General features: G+C 41.3%; 1 long non-coding RNA gene across 1 annotated transcript; it reads left to right on the top strand.

Moving 5' to 3' along the window:
* The first annotated feature begins 4,489 nt into the window (after positions 1–4,489).
* LOC132249628 (uncharacterized) lies at positions 4,490–8,185 on the top strand. The gene is made up of 3 exons (XR_009461141.1): positions 4,490–4,573; positions 6,297–6,371; positions 8,100–8,185. It is a non-coding gene; the product is annotated as an uncharacterized LOC132249628 (long non-coding RNA).
* Positions 8,186–17,002: the final 8,817 nt, after the last annotated feature.

Here is a 17,002-nt window from a genome sequence, read left to right as displayed (position 1 = left end):
AAATGGGTGGACGAGAACCTGATGGTGTTCAACACTGAAAAATACAAGGTTCTCCACCTTGGGTGGAAAAACCTGCACCATGCATATAGGCTCGGCAGTGCTACGCTGGCTAGCACTATGGATGAAAGGGACTTGGGGGTCATGGTTGACCACGAGATTAACATTAGCCTTCAGTGCGATGCTGCGGCTAGTAAAGCGAGCAAAATGCTGGCTTGCATCCGTAGATGCTCCTCAAGCAAATCCCGGGACATCATTCTCCCACTGTACTCAGCCTTGGTGAGGCTGCAGCTGGAGTACTGCGTCTAGTTTTGGGTTCCACAATTCAAGAAGGATGTGAAGAAGCTTGAGAGAGTCCAGAGAAGAGCCACGTGCATGATCAGAGGTCAGGAAAACAGACCTTATGATGAGAGACTGAGAGCCATGGGGCTCTTCAGCCTGGAAAAGTGCAGGCTCAGGGGTGATCTAATGGCCACCTATAAATTTATCAGGGGTGCTCATCAGGATCTGGGGGAAAGTCTGTTCACCAGAGCTCCCCAAGGGATGACAAGATCGAGTGGTTAGAAACTCCTGCAAGACTGTTTCAGGTTGGGCATAAGAAAGAACTTCTTCACTGTACGAGCCCCCAAGGTTTGGAATTGACTGCCACCGGAGGCGGTTCAAGCACCCACTTTGAACGCCTTCAGGACACATTTGGATGCTTATCTTGCTGGGATCCTATGATCCCTGCTGACTTCCTTCCCCTGGGGCAGGGGGCTGGACTTGATGATCCTCCACGGTCTCTTCCATCCCAAATGTCTACGAAATCTGTGAAACTAGTCAAAATTTTTACTTGCTTATAACCCAGTCACTTAACATTTGGAACAGGTTAATCCAAATTACTTATCTCAAGCTGACAATGTCATCACTATAAGAATAAAACTGGGAGAGCCCTTTTTGAATTCTACTCTGCCTGAGACTCTAAATAAATCTATTAGTGTGTCCTATTCTGCTTAGCCTCAGTACTGGAACCAAAATTGAGTCCACAAAATTGAGTCCACAAAATCTGTGCATATTGGGGGTGGGGGTGAGGGAAGGGGTATAAAATCTTAATTTGCACCTGTAGGTGGCTTATACCTTGCGGAAAACTGGTATGTTGAGTTTGCAATTTGATCATTTTTCTTGCAAACCCTACAACAGGTCTGGGTGAAACTGTTTGTCTGCATATGCAAATACAGGCATTGCATGAGTAACAGTTGTGTGTTAATATGCTGTAGCTTCTGCCTAAAGAGTGGTATTTAAAAATGTATTTTTCAAAGTCCTTACTGTTAGAGATTTTATTTTAACGGTCTTTTTGTGTTTCTGCTTAATATAAAACTAATGATTTAAGGGAGACTTCGGAATGCTGGAACTTGATCAAAGTGATATTTTAGCAAAAAGCTGAGTTGTGCTCTACTGAACAGTGAGAGGTAGTCAGCTGTGTTAGTCTGTAGTCAGGCAGAAGTCAGGGCATTGCAGCACCTAACTGCTTTCTGGTTAGAACCCCTCCTTCCTGCAGGCCCAGTCATAGTATCAGACAAAGCAGGTGTTGCATACAAGAGCTTGTGCCTTTCTAACTTAATCTATAAGGTGTCACTCTGCCCTGAATTCTATAATGTACTATACAAGACTAATGAAGAGAAACATAGAAACTTTTTATATAGTGATCTTAGGGCATAAGGAACAAATAAAATAATGATTTGAAAGAGCAAGCAAGAGATTCTTCGTGTATGTATAACTTCAAATTTCCCAGCCCTGTCATTGCTGAAGTTGTAGTGTTACAGTTCAGAAATGAGCTGCCTACTGTAGTGGGTGACTCAGTACAGTAGAACCAGTCTCACCTACTTACAGGCAGAACGTATGTGAGGCAAAGAAAGCCCTCTCTTCCACTTCTGTAATTATAAAAATAGCCTATGTAGCAATTTCATGAGGGAGTCACATGGCACCTAATTCACAAATGTTAAAAATGTGTAGAAGTTCAGAGAATGGAGAAAGCTTTTAGGAGCAGAAAGCAGCAAAGACAGATCACATAACAGCCTCACTATGTGACATATCCTTAGATAAAACTAAAGCTGCAGCCAACAACTGCTGTTGCAGTCTGCCAAGGAGTAGGTGCCATGACTAGCAAATATACTTCCTCCGCTTTCTATCTTGGTAGAGATACTGGGGAGATCAGTAGTGCTAGAGAAGGTCAGGAGGAAGGACTTGATACAGCCAGTAGGACTAGCTCCTCACCCTTCTATTGTGGCTTCATTTGTACTAATCATCAATGAATATGTTCTTGAGGACAATTTAATTTTAAGTGGGCTTCCAGTTGTACAAATAGAAATGAGTCTGACCATAGCCTCAGTTCAGCAAACCACCTAGGCAGATGCTTCACTAAGTAGATTCTTAGCTGCAATTGGATTCAATGGGACTTAAGCACACAGGTAAGTCATTTACTGAGCTCGGACACACACATGTAAATTTGCAGTTATTTGTGTATGGTTTTCAATTGTGTAGAGGATGAAATCCTGACTACAGGCACAACTAGGGACTTAGAGATGCACAATAAACTGGTCTGAATTCCAAACATAATGCATAAGTACCAATGCTTGTGTTTGGGATTTTGTTATTGTAACAAATGAACCACTGTCTGAGGGGAAAAATACAGGTCCAAATATTCTTTTTGTAAACAAACTCTTGGTGCCTCTGGAAAATGTTATAAAACTAGTACTTCTAGAAATAGTTGCTGCCCTCCTTATTTATTTCTTTGTAAGAAGACATGATGGAACAATACAGAAATAGACTTGTTAAATAAGTACTGTGATAATATTACTTTGGGGTCACACTTCAAAAATATACTTAAAAACAATGTCATTTTATATGGATTCCTCATAAAGTTACAGATGGAGATGGCATTATTTGTTCACTTCTTTCCCTATGTAACAGTTTAAGTTTTAAACAGTTGCTGAGTTCTTTGTGGAATATCTGTTTTTTTGGCCAATAGAATGTTTTAAAGATTGCTTTAAACCAAAAAAAATAAATCTTTGCAAACATCCTCAAAAGACAGACTATACCAATTACTAATGTTATACTCAGGCCATTAATGACACTAGAATTGTGTTATTGTTGTATAAACATATTTATATTTCGAATACAGTGCTGGACATAAATAACACTTTAATCAGGAATCGCTAAATGCATGAATCCAGCCTCAGACATTCCTTTGAGTTTATGCAAATAGTGTTAGTTTTACTGATGAGAAAAATAATGCTGAGGCAGATGAAATGTCCCTCACTTGCTTTGTGTTTTTTGAGCAGGACAAGGACTGGGAGCTATATTGTACCTCCTTGTATCAGCTCAGTAACAATAATGGAGTTCAATAAAATCTTCCAAGCCGTTCATTTGCTTTGGCTTGTATCTATAGTCCCTTGGATTCCAAGGCTGTCTCTCATTCTAAAACTAACTAGGTCCAGGACTGCTTAGATTCTAAGATTTGACAAGGTCAAATCCCATTTAGTTCGGCATGGCCACAGCCATACTGTGCCATGTTTCATTTACTTCTATCACAGAACCCCACAGTACTAGTATTTACATTCAATGGGCAAAAGTCATGTTAATGTGCAGTAGAATTAATCTGTTAAACTGAGTCTCCATCTCATCTACTAAACAATGGGGGCACCTACACGTGCAATTAATGGAATGTGATAAACTCCAGAGCAGTTTGCACCAGTCAGCTACTCCTGGGCACAGTGTCTATACAGGCGCCCAGGACAGCAGCAGGCTCAGGGTGGTGGTGTCAGGTGGCAGAGGGACTGGCTGGGGCATGAGTGTGCTAAAATACGGTGCTGTGCACAAGACAATCCCCACACTTTAGCACTCTCGTGTCCCAGCCAGCCCCTGTCACTGTCTATACATGCATTTCATAGCACTTAATTACTCCATTGTCAGAGACAGTACTATCTTATGGCAGAGTTAATTAATTTACTGCGCCCTAATACCAGTGCACATGTAGACAGTGATGCTTTACTGTGGAACTAACTAGTCACCTCTGCAGTAAAGCACATGTGTAGATGCACCCAATGGGTGTGTCTCCATATGCAGGGGCGTGCGTTTGCAGTGCCAGAAAGGTAGCAGTAACAGATTTTGCCCCTGTGCTGCAAATTTGTAGTGCAGGGCACATTTTTAATGTACCAGACATGTGGTTTGTGGTACTGCAAAGAGGTCTGCAGTGCCACAAACCACACGTGCCTGCACATCTGGATCTGGCCAATATATTTAACAAACAGATAAGAACACAGAATAAAAGGACAGCTCCTGCCTTGAGGAGTTGTGAAAGTATCTTTCTATTATGCTCTGATATTTTATAAACTTTTAAAACAGACTATTTTGAACCAAATGAGGCTTATGTGGGCAATATGTCATAATATGCATGAATTATATTTGCAGGGTGCCTTATCTGTGTATAATCCCCCTTCATTTTTCTTACAGTACCAGGACACCATCACCCACAAGAAATGTGCCTTGCTCCATTCATTCTTTTGTTTAACAAAGAGAAGTTTCCATCATCTGCAAGGTAAACTATAAAAACTCCCCGTTAATGCTCTCTGAAGCAGCATGAAAAGTGAGCTGCAATATTTCAGCAAAGGGCCCTTGCTTTGTACATTTCTATCATGGAGTCCTGAGGCACTAATGGTATCTTTACAAGGAAAAAAATAGTAGCTGACAACTCAAAGACATGCCTTATCTGAATGGTGTTATTGTAAAGAGAATAGACTTGTGAACAAAAGATGGAAATTACAGAAACGGGAATCGGATATCACAGGTCCAGAATAAGAATGGCTAATAGAATATGGGGCAAAAGACTCAAAGCCTGACTGACAGCTCAAAGGCAAGATGGGATTTCATACATTTTCTAAACATTGCTTCTGTGCTTTCTTCAAAGAAATTTTCAAATCCCAGCTGGTTTCTCTAATTAAAGGATAGTGAATGTTCTACATATGTGATGTGTGTGTTTTATAGGTAGCAGATTGGTAAGACTGTATGCAATTTTTAAATAGATCTGATTGAAGTGAGAAAGTTTGAGACTCTTTAGGTATATCTCTATATATTAGGTTGAAATTGAATGGTTAAGCGGTAAAGAAGTTATTTGGGGGGATGGAAGGAAATGTGCATGAAAACAGATGGAAGTCTTAAAATCTGATAAGTAATCCTGCATAGTAGTTTAGGTTAACAAAGGTACTTTGCAACATCGTTTCTTCTATTGCTTTCCTTCAAGGCTCAGCCTCTCAGAATAATGTTTTAGTATTCAGAGGTCCCAAAATTATTCTAACTACATATATGCTCATAGTGGGGAATTCCTGTTTTGAGTATTCTTATTCCTGTTGTATACCTCTAATGAGCAATAGCAGAGGATGTGAGAGCCGCTATAATTGTCTGAGCAGGCACAAATGCATGGGAGGCAATATTTTACATGTCTGTTACTACAAATGAATAAGCTTGGTTGTAATTTTTAAATTACAAGTCACTTTAAACTTTCTGGAGAGTCCATTAAATGAAGTGTGGCTTTTGCACTGGCCATGTTGTGTTTTGAAATCATAGTGGCTTTGTGCTATTCTAGCACCTAATTGCTGCTCAAACTCCCTGGCAATTCTGTTGACTAGGTTTCTTCACTGGAAGTGAGAATGAGGACTATATATGGAGATGAACTATAGCAATAACAAACATGAAATGTAGAGCCCATAAGCTACCACAGCATGATATGATCTATGTAGCAAGTGCCACCTTCTGGTGTCATGGTTAAGATTTACTTCATGTGCCATGGTGTTTTATTAGTATGGATCATATACTATCTCATTCTAGAAGACTTCAGGAACAATGCAACTGTAGGTATAGTATCCTTTATGCCACAAGAACTCACCCAAGAAAGTTTTATAGAGTTGAAAAGAAGAGTAAATAATGATATAGAGAAAAAGGAAAATAGGGGATAAAAGCAAAGCAAGCAAAATAGGGGTGATAAGTCAGCAAGGTAGAGAGATACAGATGGGCTGTACAAGATGGCAGGTAGTTGTGTGATTGGTGGGAGGACTATACAGATTGAGAGATAAGAATACAGTCCTAGGAAGTGAGGAAGCAGAAGATGGGGAGAAATGAATACTGGCAATGCTCATGATTAGTACAGAACAAGTCCCTAAAAGCCAGTGTTTGAAAGGTCTGTATTAATTGGGGGAGTTATTGGAACTGTGTGAAAATGGGAGGTGGAGTTACATATTTCTTTGTCATTGCCTGTTTTCATACAGTGACAATCTGCACATGCTGCAATCTGAGATCTAGGACTTTGGGAGAGCACTGGGAAGGATTTTGCAATAGCAAAGGTGAGAGGAGATGAATGCTTTGATGGGGAATCCAGAAGAACTGGTGTTGAAGCTGTGAGCACAAGCACAGTGATATAGCAGTGGTGAAGGGAAAACTTAGAGGAGAAGTAGAGGTCCACATCAAGAGTGATGAAAGATCATGGACAGCAGGGAGAAAAGAAAGCGCACCCTGATACCATAGTAATAGCTGATTTAGAAGAACCTATATGGATACAGATAGAAAGAAAGTGAAAACAGACAAGGAAGGAACTGTCTCTTTGCCATATTGAATAGCCACCTATTTTTCATGTGAAATCATCTCCCTTGTTTATAGTTATTTTTTTTAATTTGCCTCTCTTGGCTAATTCTGAAATTTGCCATTCTACTATGTAACTTGTGACTCATTGGGGGATAGTTTTTATACAGCCTATAGAAAAGGAACACGTGGTGCATTTTTAGAACCCTTCAAAGTCATAGGGCCAACTTTAAGCAGGTTGTCTGCAGGTAGAGCCCCCGATGATTTACATAATATTTGCATACACCTATGGCAGGAGGTGATTTAGTCCATCATATCTAACCTATGCCTTTCTCATGTGAAACTAGTTCCTCATGTGAATCCAGTTCATATGATTAAACCAGTGCCTTTTTGGTTGTTCTGATGATAATATGAAATTCTGCAAAACCTCTTGGGACCACAAATAAACCATATAGCGTAATAAAACCCAACTTCCAGGCAAACCCTCTTGTATATAAAATTGAAGAGTACAAAGTGCCAAGGGCTTGTATTAGTACCATCCATTTTGTTAGCATTTTTCCAATTTATCTTGCGTTACTAACCCTCAGAGTACTATGCCTATTGTAAATATTTAAGCATTACTGTTGACATAAAGATAATACTGACAAATTGAGTTAACATTTCTGCTGAGGATTACTGACCATGTGTAGTACAGGACAACTTTAACACCCACACCAAACCCTAGGCTCATGCCAAACTATGTTTAGTCTACAATACGCCAGCGTCCCTCAAATGAATTTTTAGCTTTGATTTACACAGAACATAAAACAACCTTTTTTGGATCAATTAATTGTTTGACTTTCTTAATACATTTCCATTTTAACTAGATTATGTTATCAAAGGAATAGTAATGGGGGCAAGATGTCAGTATCTGTGTGTGTGTTTGCACACATGCACAGTGCCATAGCTCCTGCTTCATGTTAATGCCCTGTTTGTTTTGATTTTAAGCACCTAAGATAGGTAGTTATTCATCTCTGCCTGCATCTGCTGTACAGCTAGGGGACTTATTTCAACTCTGTGAGGCTTTACAAAGTGTTTCTTTGTTTTCCAAGTATAGAACTCCCACAGCATTTTTTTTCTTTTGAGAAGCCACGTACATAATAAAGATAACTAATTGAGGCTTAGGAAGGTTGGATTTACTCTGACATTTACATACTGCATTTGGCATTTGCACTTGCAGTCAAGCTCTCCCAAAATTAAAGATGGTTAGTCTCTTTCCTTACCTTTAGCGTATCTGCCTTAGCATACTTTTTACAATATATATATGTTACTGATATAAACTGAAGGGGGTTCTATTGTATTACTATACATCCCCCATTTTCAGTTTTGCTAAAATTAAGAAGTGTCCAATGAATATCCTTAGTTGTCTTGATTGAGACTATAGAAGGATTTATTTATGCTAAAAGATAGCCAGAGTCCTAAATACAAGTTAATTCCTGTTTCTTCTTTTCTAGTTCACCCCCTATGGAGACAACAGCAACAAAAAGGGCTTGTCAGGACACAGTTATTACAGTTTGATTAAAAACATCATTTTTATTTACCTCTCTATCAAATTCCCCACATGGCTTCAATATGTTGATACAGTGCTGAAGTATGTCTTAGTGGGTGTGTCTACATGAGACGTTTATTGCTCAGTAGCCTAATAACACTGTGCTCTAGTGTGCTGGTCAAATACTGTGCTAATTCAGTGCTGTGCAGTAAGCATCACAAAAAAAATGTGCACTGGTGCTACTGTGCAGTTAACCAAGTACTAAACTTAATCTGCAGTAACTAGGGTGCATTAATGAATGTGTAGATGTGCCCACTATGAAGCAATCAGAGCAACCTATGTCTAGTAGTTTCTCTTCTGGTTTTGGTAGAACATATCTTCTACACAAACAGCACAGTCATTTATATGTTAATATCATTAATTCTAATATCCAGTTATTTATCACTAGTATGTCTTTGAGATTTACAAAAGTCAACATCATTATCCCTGTTTTACAGATGAGGAAACTAAGGTACAGAGAGATGAAGCAACTTGTCAAAGGTAACTCAGCAGGCCAGAGACAGAGTAGGAAGAGAACACAGGTCTGAGTCTAAGTTGGTGCCCCATCTCCAAGGCCATCCCCTGAATAAAATAAATTTTGACATGCAAAACCAGTGAGGAGTCCATGGTAGGGACTGGGCTACATCCTGTATGTGTTCATCAGGTTTTTTTTCTGCAGTTTCTTTGCAGATCAGATGATGATGAAGTGGTGGGCAGAGATGATGTCTGCAACATTCAAAAGTAATTACGTATGTTTGCAAAAATGGATTTTTAAGTAGAAGCTGTGTTTTATACTGCCTCTAGAGTGATGGTTGATCCAAAGATTATTACTCTCTTCTTCAATAGTCATGCAAAACTTGGTTATTTCTGAGCTAGACCATTGTACTGCACTCCACTTAGGTTGTCCCCAGGAGATTACCTGGAAGCTTATATTAAAATGCAGTTGACCACTTTTAAGCTAACTGAATAGTTACTGGCACATAATGCTAATAGTTAAGGCTTATTATGAGCTTTAAAGTGCAGTTTCACACAAAGCTGCTAATTTATAGTCATGAATAGTCTGGGACTCATGTAGCTGAAATATCTCCTTTCACGTTTTAGAGCAATTACCATCAGGTTTGATGCCTTTACCATCCCTTCATAAACATGAGTTCTCTAGGATCCACAGTAGATTTTTCCAGTAGATTGTCTGATGTTTGAAACTGGTTTTCCCTGGCTGGCCACTGGCATCTGAGTTTGGCAGTTTTCAGAAAGTTATGTAAAGGCATGTTGACATAGTCTGACATTTGATTAGGATGTTCTGTTATTCCTCAATTGCATATACACTAGACTTCTTTACTGTCCAGGGTTGTTTTTCCTTTGTTTTATTTGTACTACAACAGTTGATATCCAAGTTTCATTGCAATAAAAGCTTTATTTGCATATAGAACATTTGTTAAAATTATTAAGGTATAATAGCTTGGGGTTCAGGCTCAAACACAGCATGGGGTGAAGAGAGATCAGGGAGAGCAGAAAAAGCTCAGGTATCTGTTAAGGCCAAGGAGAGCTGTAGTGTGTCTTTGGAGAGCTTGCAGCAGATTAGTGAAAGAATGAGATATAAATCATAGCCCTCCAGAGTTCTGGCCCAGTTCCTTAACTGGTAGATCATTACATTAGGATTGGTATTAATAGTATAAAATATTGTTCCTGTATTTTTAACTCTGAATTCCTACCAAATAAATGCTTTCAAAATAAGCTGTCATGCATCTCTGTGGATATCCTAGGCATTGCTATTTCCAGGTGGACAGGGACTGGGGGGGCAGCTAGCCTTGATTTATTATGAGTGGATCAGCTACATTTAACAAGAGCAGAAGCCTACCTGGGCTTTATAGAGCTGACCCAGGCTGCAGCGCAAGAACCTTCCAAATGCCCTTGTGGACAAGTTCAAGCCATGTCCCACATTGTTGACTTTTGTCCATTTACTGTGCTACCTGGTAGCCTTCAAGCTCTTTGCACTGGTGATGACATCACCTTAAGATGGCTGAAACAATATGTCAAAACAGCATCTGCTAAATAAATAAATACTGAGTCTGTGCTTACCATCGCTGCAGAGGAGTTGGGGATCACCAGTGAGGGTAAGTGTAGGCAGAAGGCAGCTCTAGGAGGGGCAGATTTGCTGCCTGTGGCAGGAGGCTGGTTTGCAAAGTGCAGCCCCTGATGCAGACAGTGATTACTCCATTTGCTAGATATGAGATTCTGCTAAGATATAAAATATGACTAAAATAGAGCTCTCTCAGGACATTTCTCAAGAATTTGCAACATTCTTCCAGTTTGTGTTGTAAACCAATCATTCATTACTATTTCTAAAAATGCAAAAAGCTTATATGTATTTTTATACAGTAGTAAATGAAAATTCCAAGTACCCCTGCCCTTTTTTTCTGCATACATGTTTAGGTATGGTCATCTGGAGTGCACCACGATTTGATTCTTCATCCAACACAAATATTTAGATTTTTTTTGTATTGTCTTAGTTTTTCCTCAAAATAATCACATATTTACAATGTAGGTTGTGATATGAACTGTTTATGGTCACTTTCAATTTATGGCAAACAGAGGAAGGATGAAAATTAATTGGGAAGGAAATAATTCTTCTAACATTTGAGAGAATCCAAAGAGTAACTCAGTTGCACATCTTTAGCTTAAAGTAAGCAAATGATCTTTTCTGTTAACCTTAGAATAATTCTATCTCCTTAATTCAGATTGTAAATGCCTATAATTTTAAAGCAATGCTTGGAGATAAAGAGAAATGAGACCCCATGATAAACCATACATTTTAATATTAGTGAGCATACTACCAGTTCAGGAGCCAACAAAAGATTGCCAGCAGGTATAAACCAGGCCCTACTCCTGAATGTCAATAGTACATGTTTGGTAGGTATAGTGCATGACAAACAACTTAGGATCATGTCCTGGATTAAGATGGGCAGCTGTGTCTGTGCATTTACCATAGGAGATGCATAGGGGGTGCATGTAGGTGTACATGTACCTGCCGAGATTGGCGATGCACCTCCTGTGATTGGCCGCTGCTGATGCTGCTGGTGGTGCCTGCGGGTGGTCGCCACTTGCCACTCCCCCCATTACTGCTAACACCGCCAGTGGCATCTGTGGGTGGTTGCTGACCACTAGTTGGCACTCACAACCCCCCTACCACCACACCCCCGCCACCGCCTGTAGCCAGTCGCCATGCTCCCCCAGCATCCTGGGGCACATGTCATTCATGCACATTACAAAGGTATCAAATTTTGTTTCCAGCTGAATATGTAACTAAAAGTAGAGAAATGAGCAAAACACAGGTGGAATAGGAAGTTTGTGCAGAATGAATAGAAAATTAAAAAGCAGATGCTGTACTATGTGGCTTGCCAAACACATACATTATTACTCTTGCCTGTAGTGGTGGAGTTGATGTGTAGACCCACCCAGAGCTCACAAATGCTATTAATGCGATATAGGCTTACTGCGCAGTAAGCCTTCCTCAGGAGTATGTCTACACATGCACTCTGTGGGGAGTAGGGAGCTGCACAGTGCTGGGATGAGGACGAGGCAGAGAGTGGCCTACTCAGCTCCTGGCTCCTGTGGGGAGCTGAGAGCCAAGCAGCACCAGGACCAGGGACAGAGAACTCCCCCATCCCCTGTGGCTCCCTGTTGGTGTGGCTGGCCAGGAGAAAATTTGCTCCTGGTCAGCATCTATAAGAGTGCTACTATGCAGTAACTACTACACAGTTAATCTAGTATCTCTATGTACAGGTACTAGGTAACTGCACAATAGACTAATTTACTGCATAGTAAATGCCATTCATGTGTAGACAGTGACACTTCATTGTGTAGTATATTAGTCTACTGCACAGTAAAGTGTCTCATGTAGATGCGACGTCTGATTTCTGCTCTAGGACTAAGGGACACAGTTCTAGATTATGAAGTCTATAAAACTCTGACATTTTTTTCCCCCACTGTTTGCTTGCTGTTGGATGTAGTACAAATAATAAACAAGAAAATAGATTGCTCATGAATTGCATGTGCTGCATCCCGGGTTTACTGAAAACAAATGTCCTGAATAGAGAAGTCATAAACTTCACAGAACAAAAGAAGCTCTTTTGACTAGACAATTGCCTGGGATTTCACCCTTTGAGATGTGGTTTCAATAAAACCTAATTCTAGTGTATGAGATGTGGTCCCTGGAGTGTTCTTCTTCCTTGCATTTAATTTTCTGGTCTGGTTTCAGTCTGGGTCAAGCAGTAGTGGCATCCTCCTAGTATTTTTTCAGAATAGTATTTTTATAGTGGCTACATACCATCTTCTTCTTTTTTTGTACCTGCTTATTTATTATTTTAAGTAAAATGCCCATTCCTTGCTCCCCCCAAACTGTACTGTTCTTTTACTTGGTCTTTCCCATCCATCCAGGGGTGGAATGTTTTGCCAATGGATTTAGAAGTTCTCAGGCCACTTTTCAAGGTTTACAAATATTGAAAGGTTTACAAATGCTTGAAACAATGGAGGGCTAAACTGAAAAAAAATGAAATTACAGATCTTCTAGGAGCAGGGAAGAGGAGCTGTAGTGAGAGTGTAGGGTCAGATTTTAGAATCAGTTCTCATTGTGACAGTTGTAGCCAATTCTTTGAAGGAAGACAGAGCTGACTGGTGTTGCAAAAACTCAGCCAGTAAACTGGATTCCTAACTGGGAGCTGAACTCTTTCGAGAATATGGGCTAGTTGTGGGGACAGACCTTTTATAAAAATATGGGCCATACTACCCTGCAAGAGACATTACCTTGTGGAACTTTTGCCATAGACATTTTATCATGATGTCATCTAGTTGATGGATAATCTGTACCCTGTATGTACCAATGATATCTGTTTTCCAACTCTTGGCTTCACATGCACTGCTGAGGACAACATTTTGTTGTGCCTAGAGCTCTGCAAAATAAAAAAAAAATTCTGACTAGGGCCCCTGCCAGATGTTACACTTAAGGTGTGATTAATCAGTTAATCATCTCTTAAGTTGTGATCTGGCCACATGTTGAGTCAATTAATGGTGTGACATGTAAAAGAATAAGCCACAAAGTTATTCCACAAAAAAGGGTAACAACTTTGTGGCTGGTTCCTATCATGTCATTACTTGAACATATGGTCAGGTGTGACTCTATGGCTGGGACCCCCATCAGCTGAGGGAACTTCCAGCCATGGGAGAACACCATGTGTTCACACACACTGTGATGGGCCAGCATCAGGGATGATGCTCAAGGGCAACCAGCATGGTTTCATTAGGGGCAGGTCATGTCAGACCAACCTGATTGACTTTTACGATCAGGTCACAAAAGCATTGGATGCAGGTGTCGTCGTGGATGTAGTCTTTCTGGACTTCAGCAAGGCCTTTGACACTGTCTCCCACCCCATCCTCATTAAAATACTAGGCGACTGTGGCGTCGATGCCTACACAGTCAGATGGATTGCTAATTGGCTGAAGGGTCATACTCAGAGGGTGGTGGTGGACGGGTCATATTTGACCTGGGGGGAAGTGGGCAGCGGAGTCCCCCAGGGCTCGGTCCTTGGGCCTGCACTGTTCAGTTTCTTTATCAGAGATTTGGATGATGGGGTGAAAAACAACCTGTTCAAATTTGCTGATGATACCAAAATTTGGGGTGAGGTGGGCACGCTAGTAGGGAGGGAAAGACTGTAGAAAGACCTGGATAGGTTGCAAGGGTGGGTTAACAAAAACAGGATGCGTTTCAATGCGGACAAGTGCAGGGTGCTGCACTTGGGCAGTAGTAACCGGCAGCACACTTATAAGATGGGAAACTTCCTTCTTGAGAGCACGGAGGCAGAAAGGGATCTTGGAGTCATCATTGACTCCAAGATGAAAATGGGCCGATAATGCGAGGTCACGGTTGGCAGTGCTAACTGGACCCTATTGTACATCCACAGATGCATCTCAAGTAGGTCCAAGGAGGTGATCCTCCCCCTCTACGAGACACTGGCCTGGCCACAGCTGGAGTACTGTGTTCAGTTCTGGCCACCCCACTTCAAAAGGGAGGTGGACAACATTGAGAGGGTCCAGAGGAGGGCCACCTGCATGATCCAGGAACAGCAGGGCAGACCCTACTATGAGAGGCTACGGGACCTGAACCTGTTCAACCTTCACAAGAGAAGGCTGAGGGGGGACCTTGTGACCATCTATAAACTTACTAGGGGGGACCAGAAGGGTTTGGGGGAGACCTTGTTTCCCCTAGTGCCCCCCAGGATAACAAGGAATAACGGCCACAAGTTGCTGGAGAGTAGGCTTTGATTAGACATCAGTAAGAACTACTTCACAGTTAGGGCAGCTAGGATCTGGAACCAACTTCCAAGGGAAGTGGTGCTGGCTCCTACCCTGGGGGTCTTTAAGAAGCGGCTCGATGCCTACCTGACTGGGGTCATTTGAGCCCAGTTTTCCTCCTGCCCAGGCAGGGGGTCGGACTTGAAGATCTACAAGGTCCCTTCCGAACCTACTTCTATGATTCTATGACACCCAGGAGCCCCATCAGCTGATCTGGGCTGCCAGCTTTGGAAGTGCATGGTATGCCCATGTGGCTAGGAGCCCAGATCAGCTGATGGGGCTCTGAGCTGTAGGGGTGCCTGATGCACCCCCACAGCTAAGAGTTCCATCAGCTGCCAGCTCCCACTCTCAGGGACACTTGTGTACTCCTGTGGCTGGCTGCCAGGATCAGCTCCCAGCCAGGATGGGGCTCCCAGTTACAGGAGTTCATGGTGTGCCCCCATGGCTGGGAGCCCTGTTAGCTGAGGGAGCTCCCAGCTGCAGGAGCTTTCTATCTGCCTGTTCAGGGGGAGTGTGGGATCCCTCTGTACTGGCAATGAAGTGTGATGGATGTGACAACCATGATCCAACAATCATCCCTCCTGTCATGCATGTGTAGCATGGCAGGAAGTATGATTGTATGGCTCATGCATGAAATTTCATTGTACCTTTACCTGCACATCTGGCAGGGGCCTAAATGTCAGATAACATTGATTCCATTCTGTGAAATGTTCTAAATGAGGCAGAAATCATCATTCTTTTATCTTTTTTTGGATGAGCACAAAGATCACTGAGAGGACATGATAACTTGAGAAATTAGAATGCAAGAAGGGGACTTGACAAATAGAGGGAGAACAGAAAAAGAGATGGAGAGGAAAGAATAAAGGGCAAATAAGAGAGAAGAAGAGTTAAATGGTCTAAAGGAGAGAGAGGAAAAATCAAAATAAAAAAAATTGCAGAAGAAGATGGATATTATAAAAAAATTCTGCCAAAATATTGGGGAACTATACATGCATTTCATAATAAAATAAATGTAGACATTGCTATAAAACACAGTAGAAACCAAAAACTTAATAAAATACATCCTAAAAAAGTTAACTATACATAGAAAATATTTTTATAGAAGGAAAAGAGCCTATAAGGAAGCTATGGTTATCATAGGAAGGATCCTGGGAATAAGAGAAAAGGGAGTTGCCTTAACCGTGATGTGCCCCTTTACTGTATTGCTACCTGCACTATGGGTAGCAGCAAAGGGAGCAGGGGAGAATCTGTGGAATCACTGTCCCCTTCTGTGCATGTGTATGGGATGTGGTGGGCATGAATGAGAACAGATGGAGTGTTGGTTCTATCTTAAATAACCCAGTAGCACCACTTCTCAAACGGGTGTGGTGGCAGGGTGGTGGTCTCACTATGGATTCAGAGGCATAAGACTGAATCTTCCTCAAGATTTCCATTGGAGGCTGCCTAGGGTCAACTCCACAGCAAATGGGTACCTTGTCATTCAAATAACTGGACACGATATTAATCCTGTCACTTGTTGTCTGTGTAGCACACAAACTGATGTGCCTTAACTGTACTATCTCTAAAGGACACTGGCTCATCTAGCTACCCAGTCCTAGATGACCTAGATCTAGGTGGACCTTTAACATTTTTCTTTAACATTTTTCTGTCATCTTCCTGGTTTGCTCTTGGGGCTATGTAGTTATGTGCTGCATCTCTTGCAGAGCTTGTGACAAAGCCACAGTTAAGCCTAGATGTCTTAGCAGAGGTGTTGTTTAAAAATGCTGAGGCTGGGTGGGCTTGAGTGGATGTCAAATTAGGAATGACCTCAACACTTCAGGGATTACTAAATGAAAGAGCACAGTCATCCACTGACTTAAGATGCAGGGTGTGTGGTGTTAAAATATAAAGTGGAAAATAAAGAAAAATAAAAGGACAGACTAGAAAAACATGAATGGAAGGGAGCATGAGAAACTGGGGGAAATCAGATGCAAGAAATAAAAAAGGGAATCAAGAAACAAAAGCCAGGATTATAAGGGTAGGTGGGTGAATAATAAAAAAAAAAATGATTCCATTAATATGCATTTGAATTGTAAATGAAGTAATTTTAGCAATACTTGTGTAATATACTGTGCTGTGTGTTATGGGCTTTCATCTGAGCTTGATTCACCAAGGAGATCAGTTTTCTTCTCTTTTCCTTTAAGCTTAAATTGTAGAATCATAGAAAATGAGGATTGGAAGGGACCTCAGGACATCATCTAGTCCCACCCCCTACTCGAAGCAGGACTAACTAGATAATTTCAGCCAGGGCTTTGTTGAGCCGGGCCTTAAAAACCTCCAAGGATAGAGACAACCACTTCTCTACGTAACCTGTTCCAGTGCTTCACCACCCTACTAATGAGAGAGTTTTTCCTAATATTCACCCTAAACCTCCCTTGTTGCAACTTGAGACCATTGCTCCTTGTTCTGTCATCTGCTACCACTGAGAACAGTCTAGCTCCA

The sequence above is a fragment of the Alligator mississippiensis genome, chromosome 3 (assembly GCF_030867095.1).
Source record: "Alligator mississippiensis isolate rAllMis1 chromosome 3, rAllMis1, whole genome shotgun sequence".
Taxonomy (NCBI): Eukaryota; Metazoa; Chordata; order Crocodylia; family Alligatoridae; genus Alligator; species Alligator mississippiensis.
Note: the sequence above shows the minus strand (reverse complement) of the source record. Positions and strands in the feature narration are given on the sequence as shown.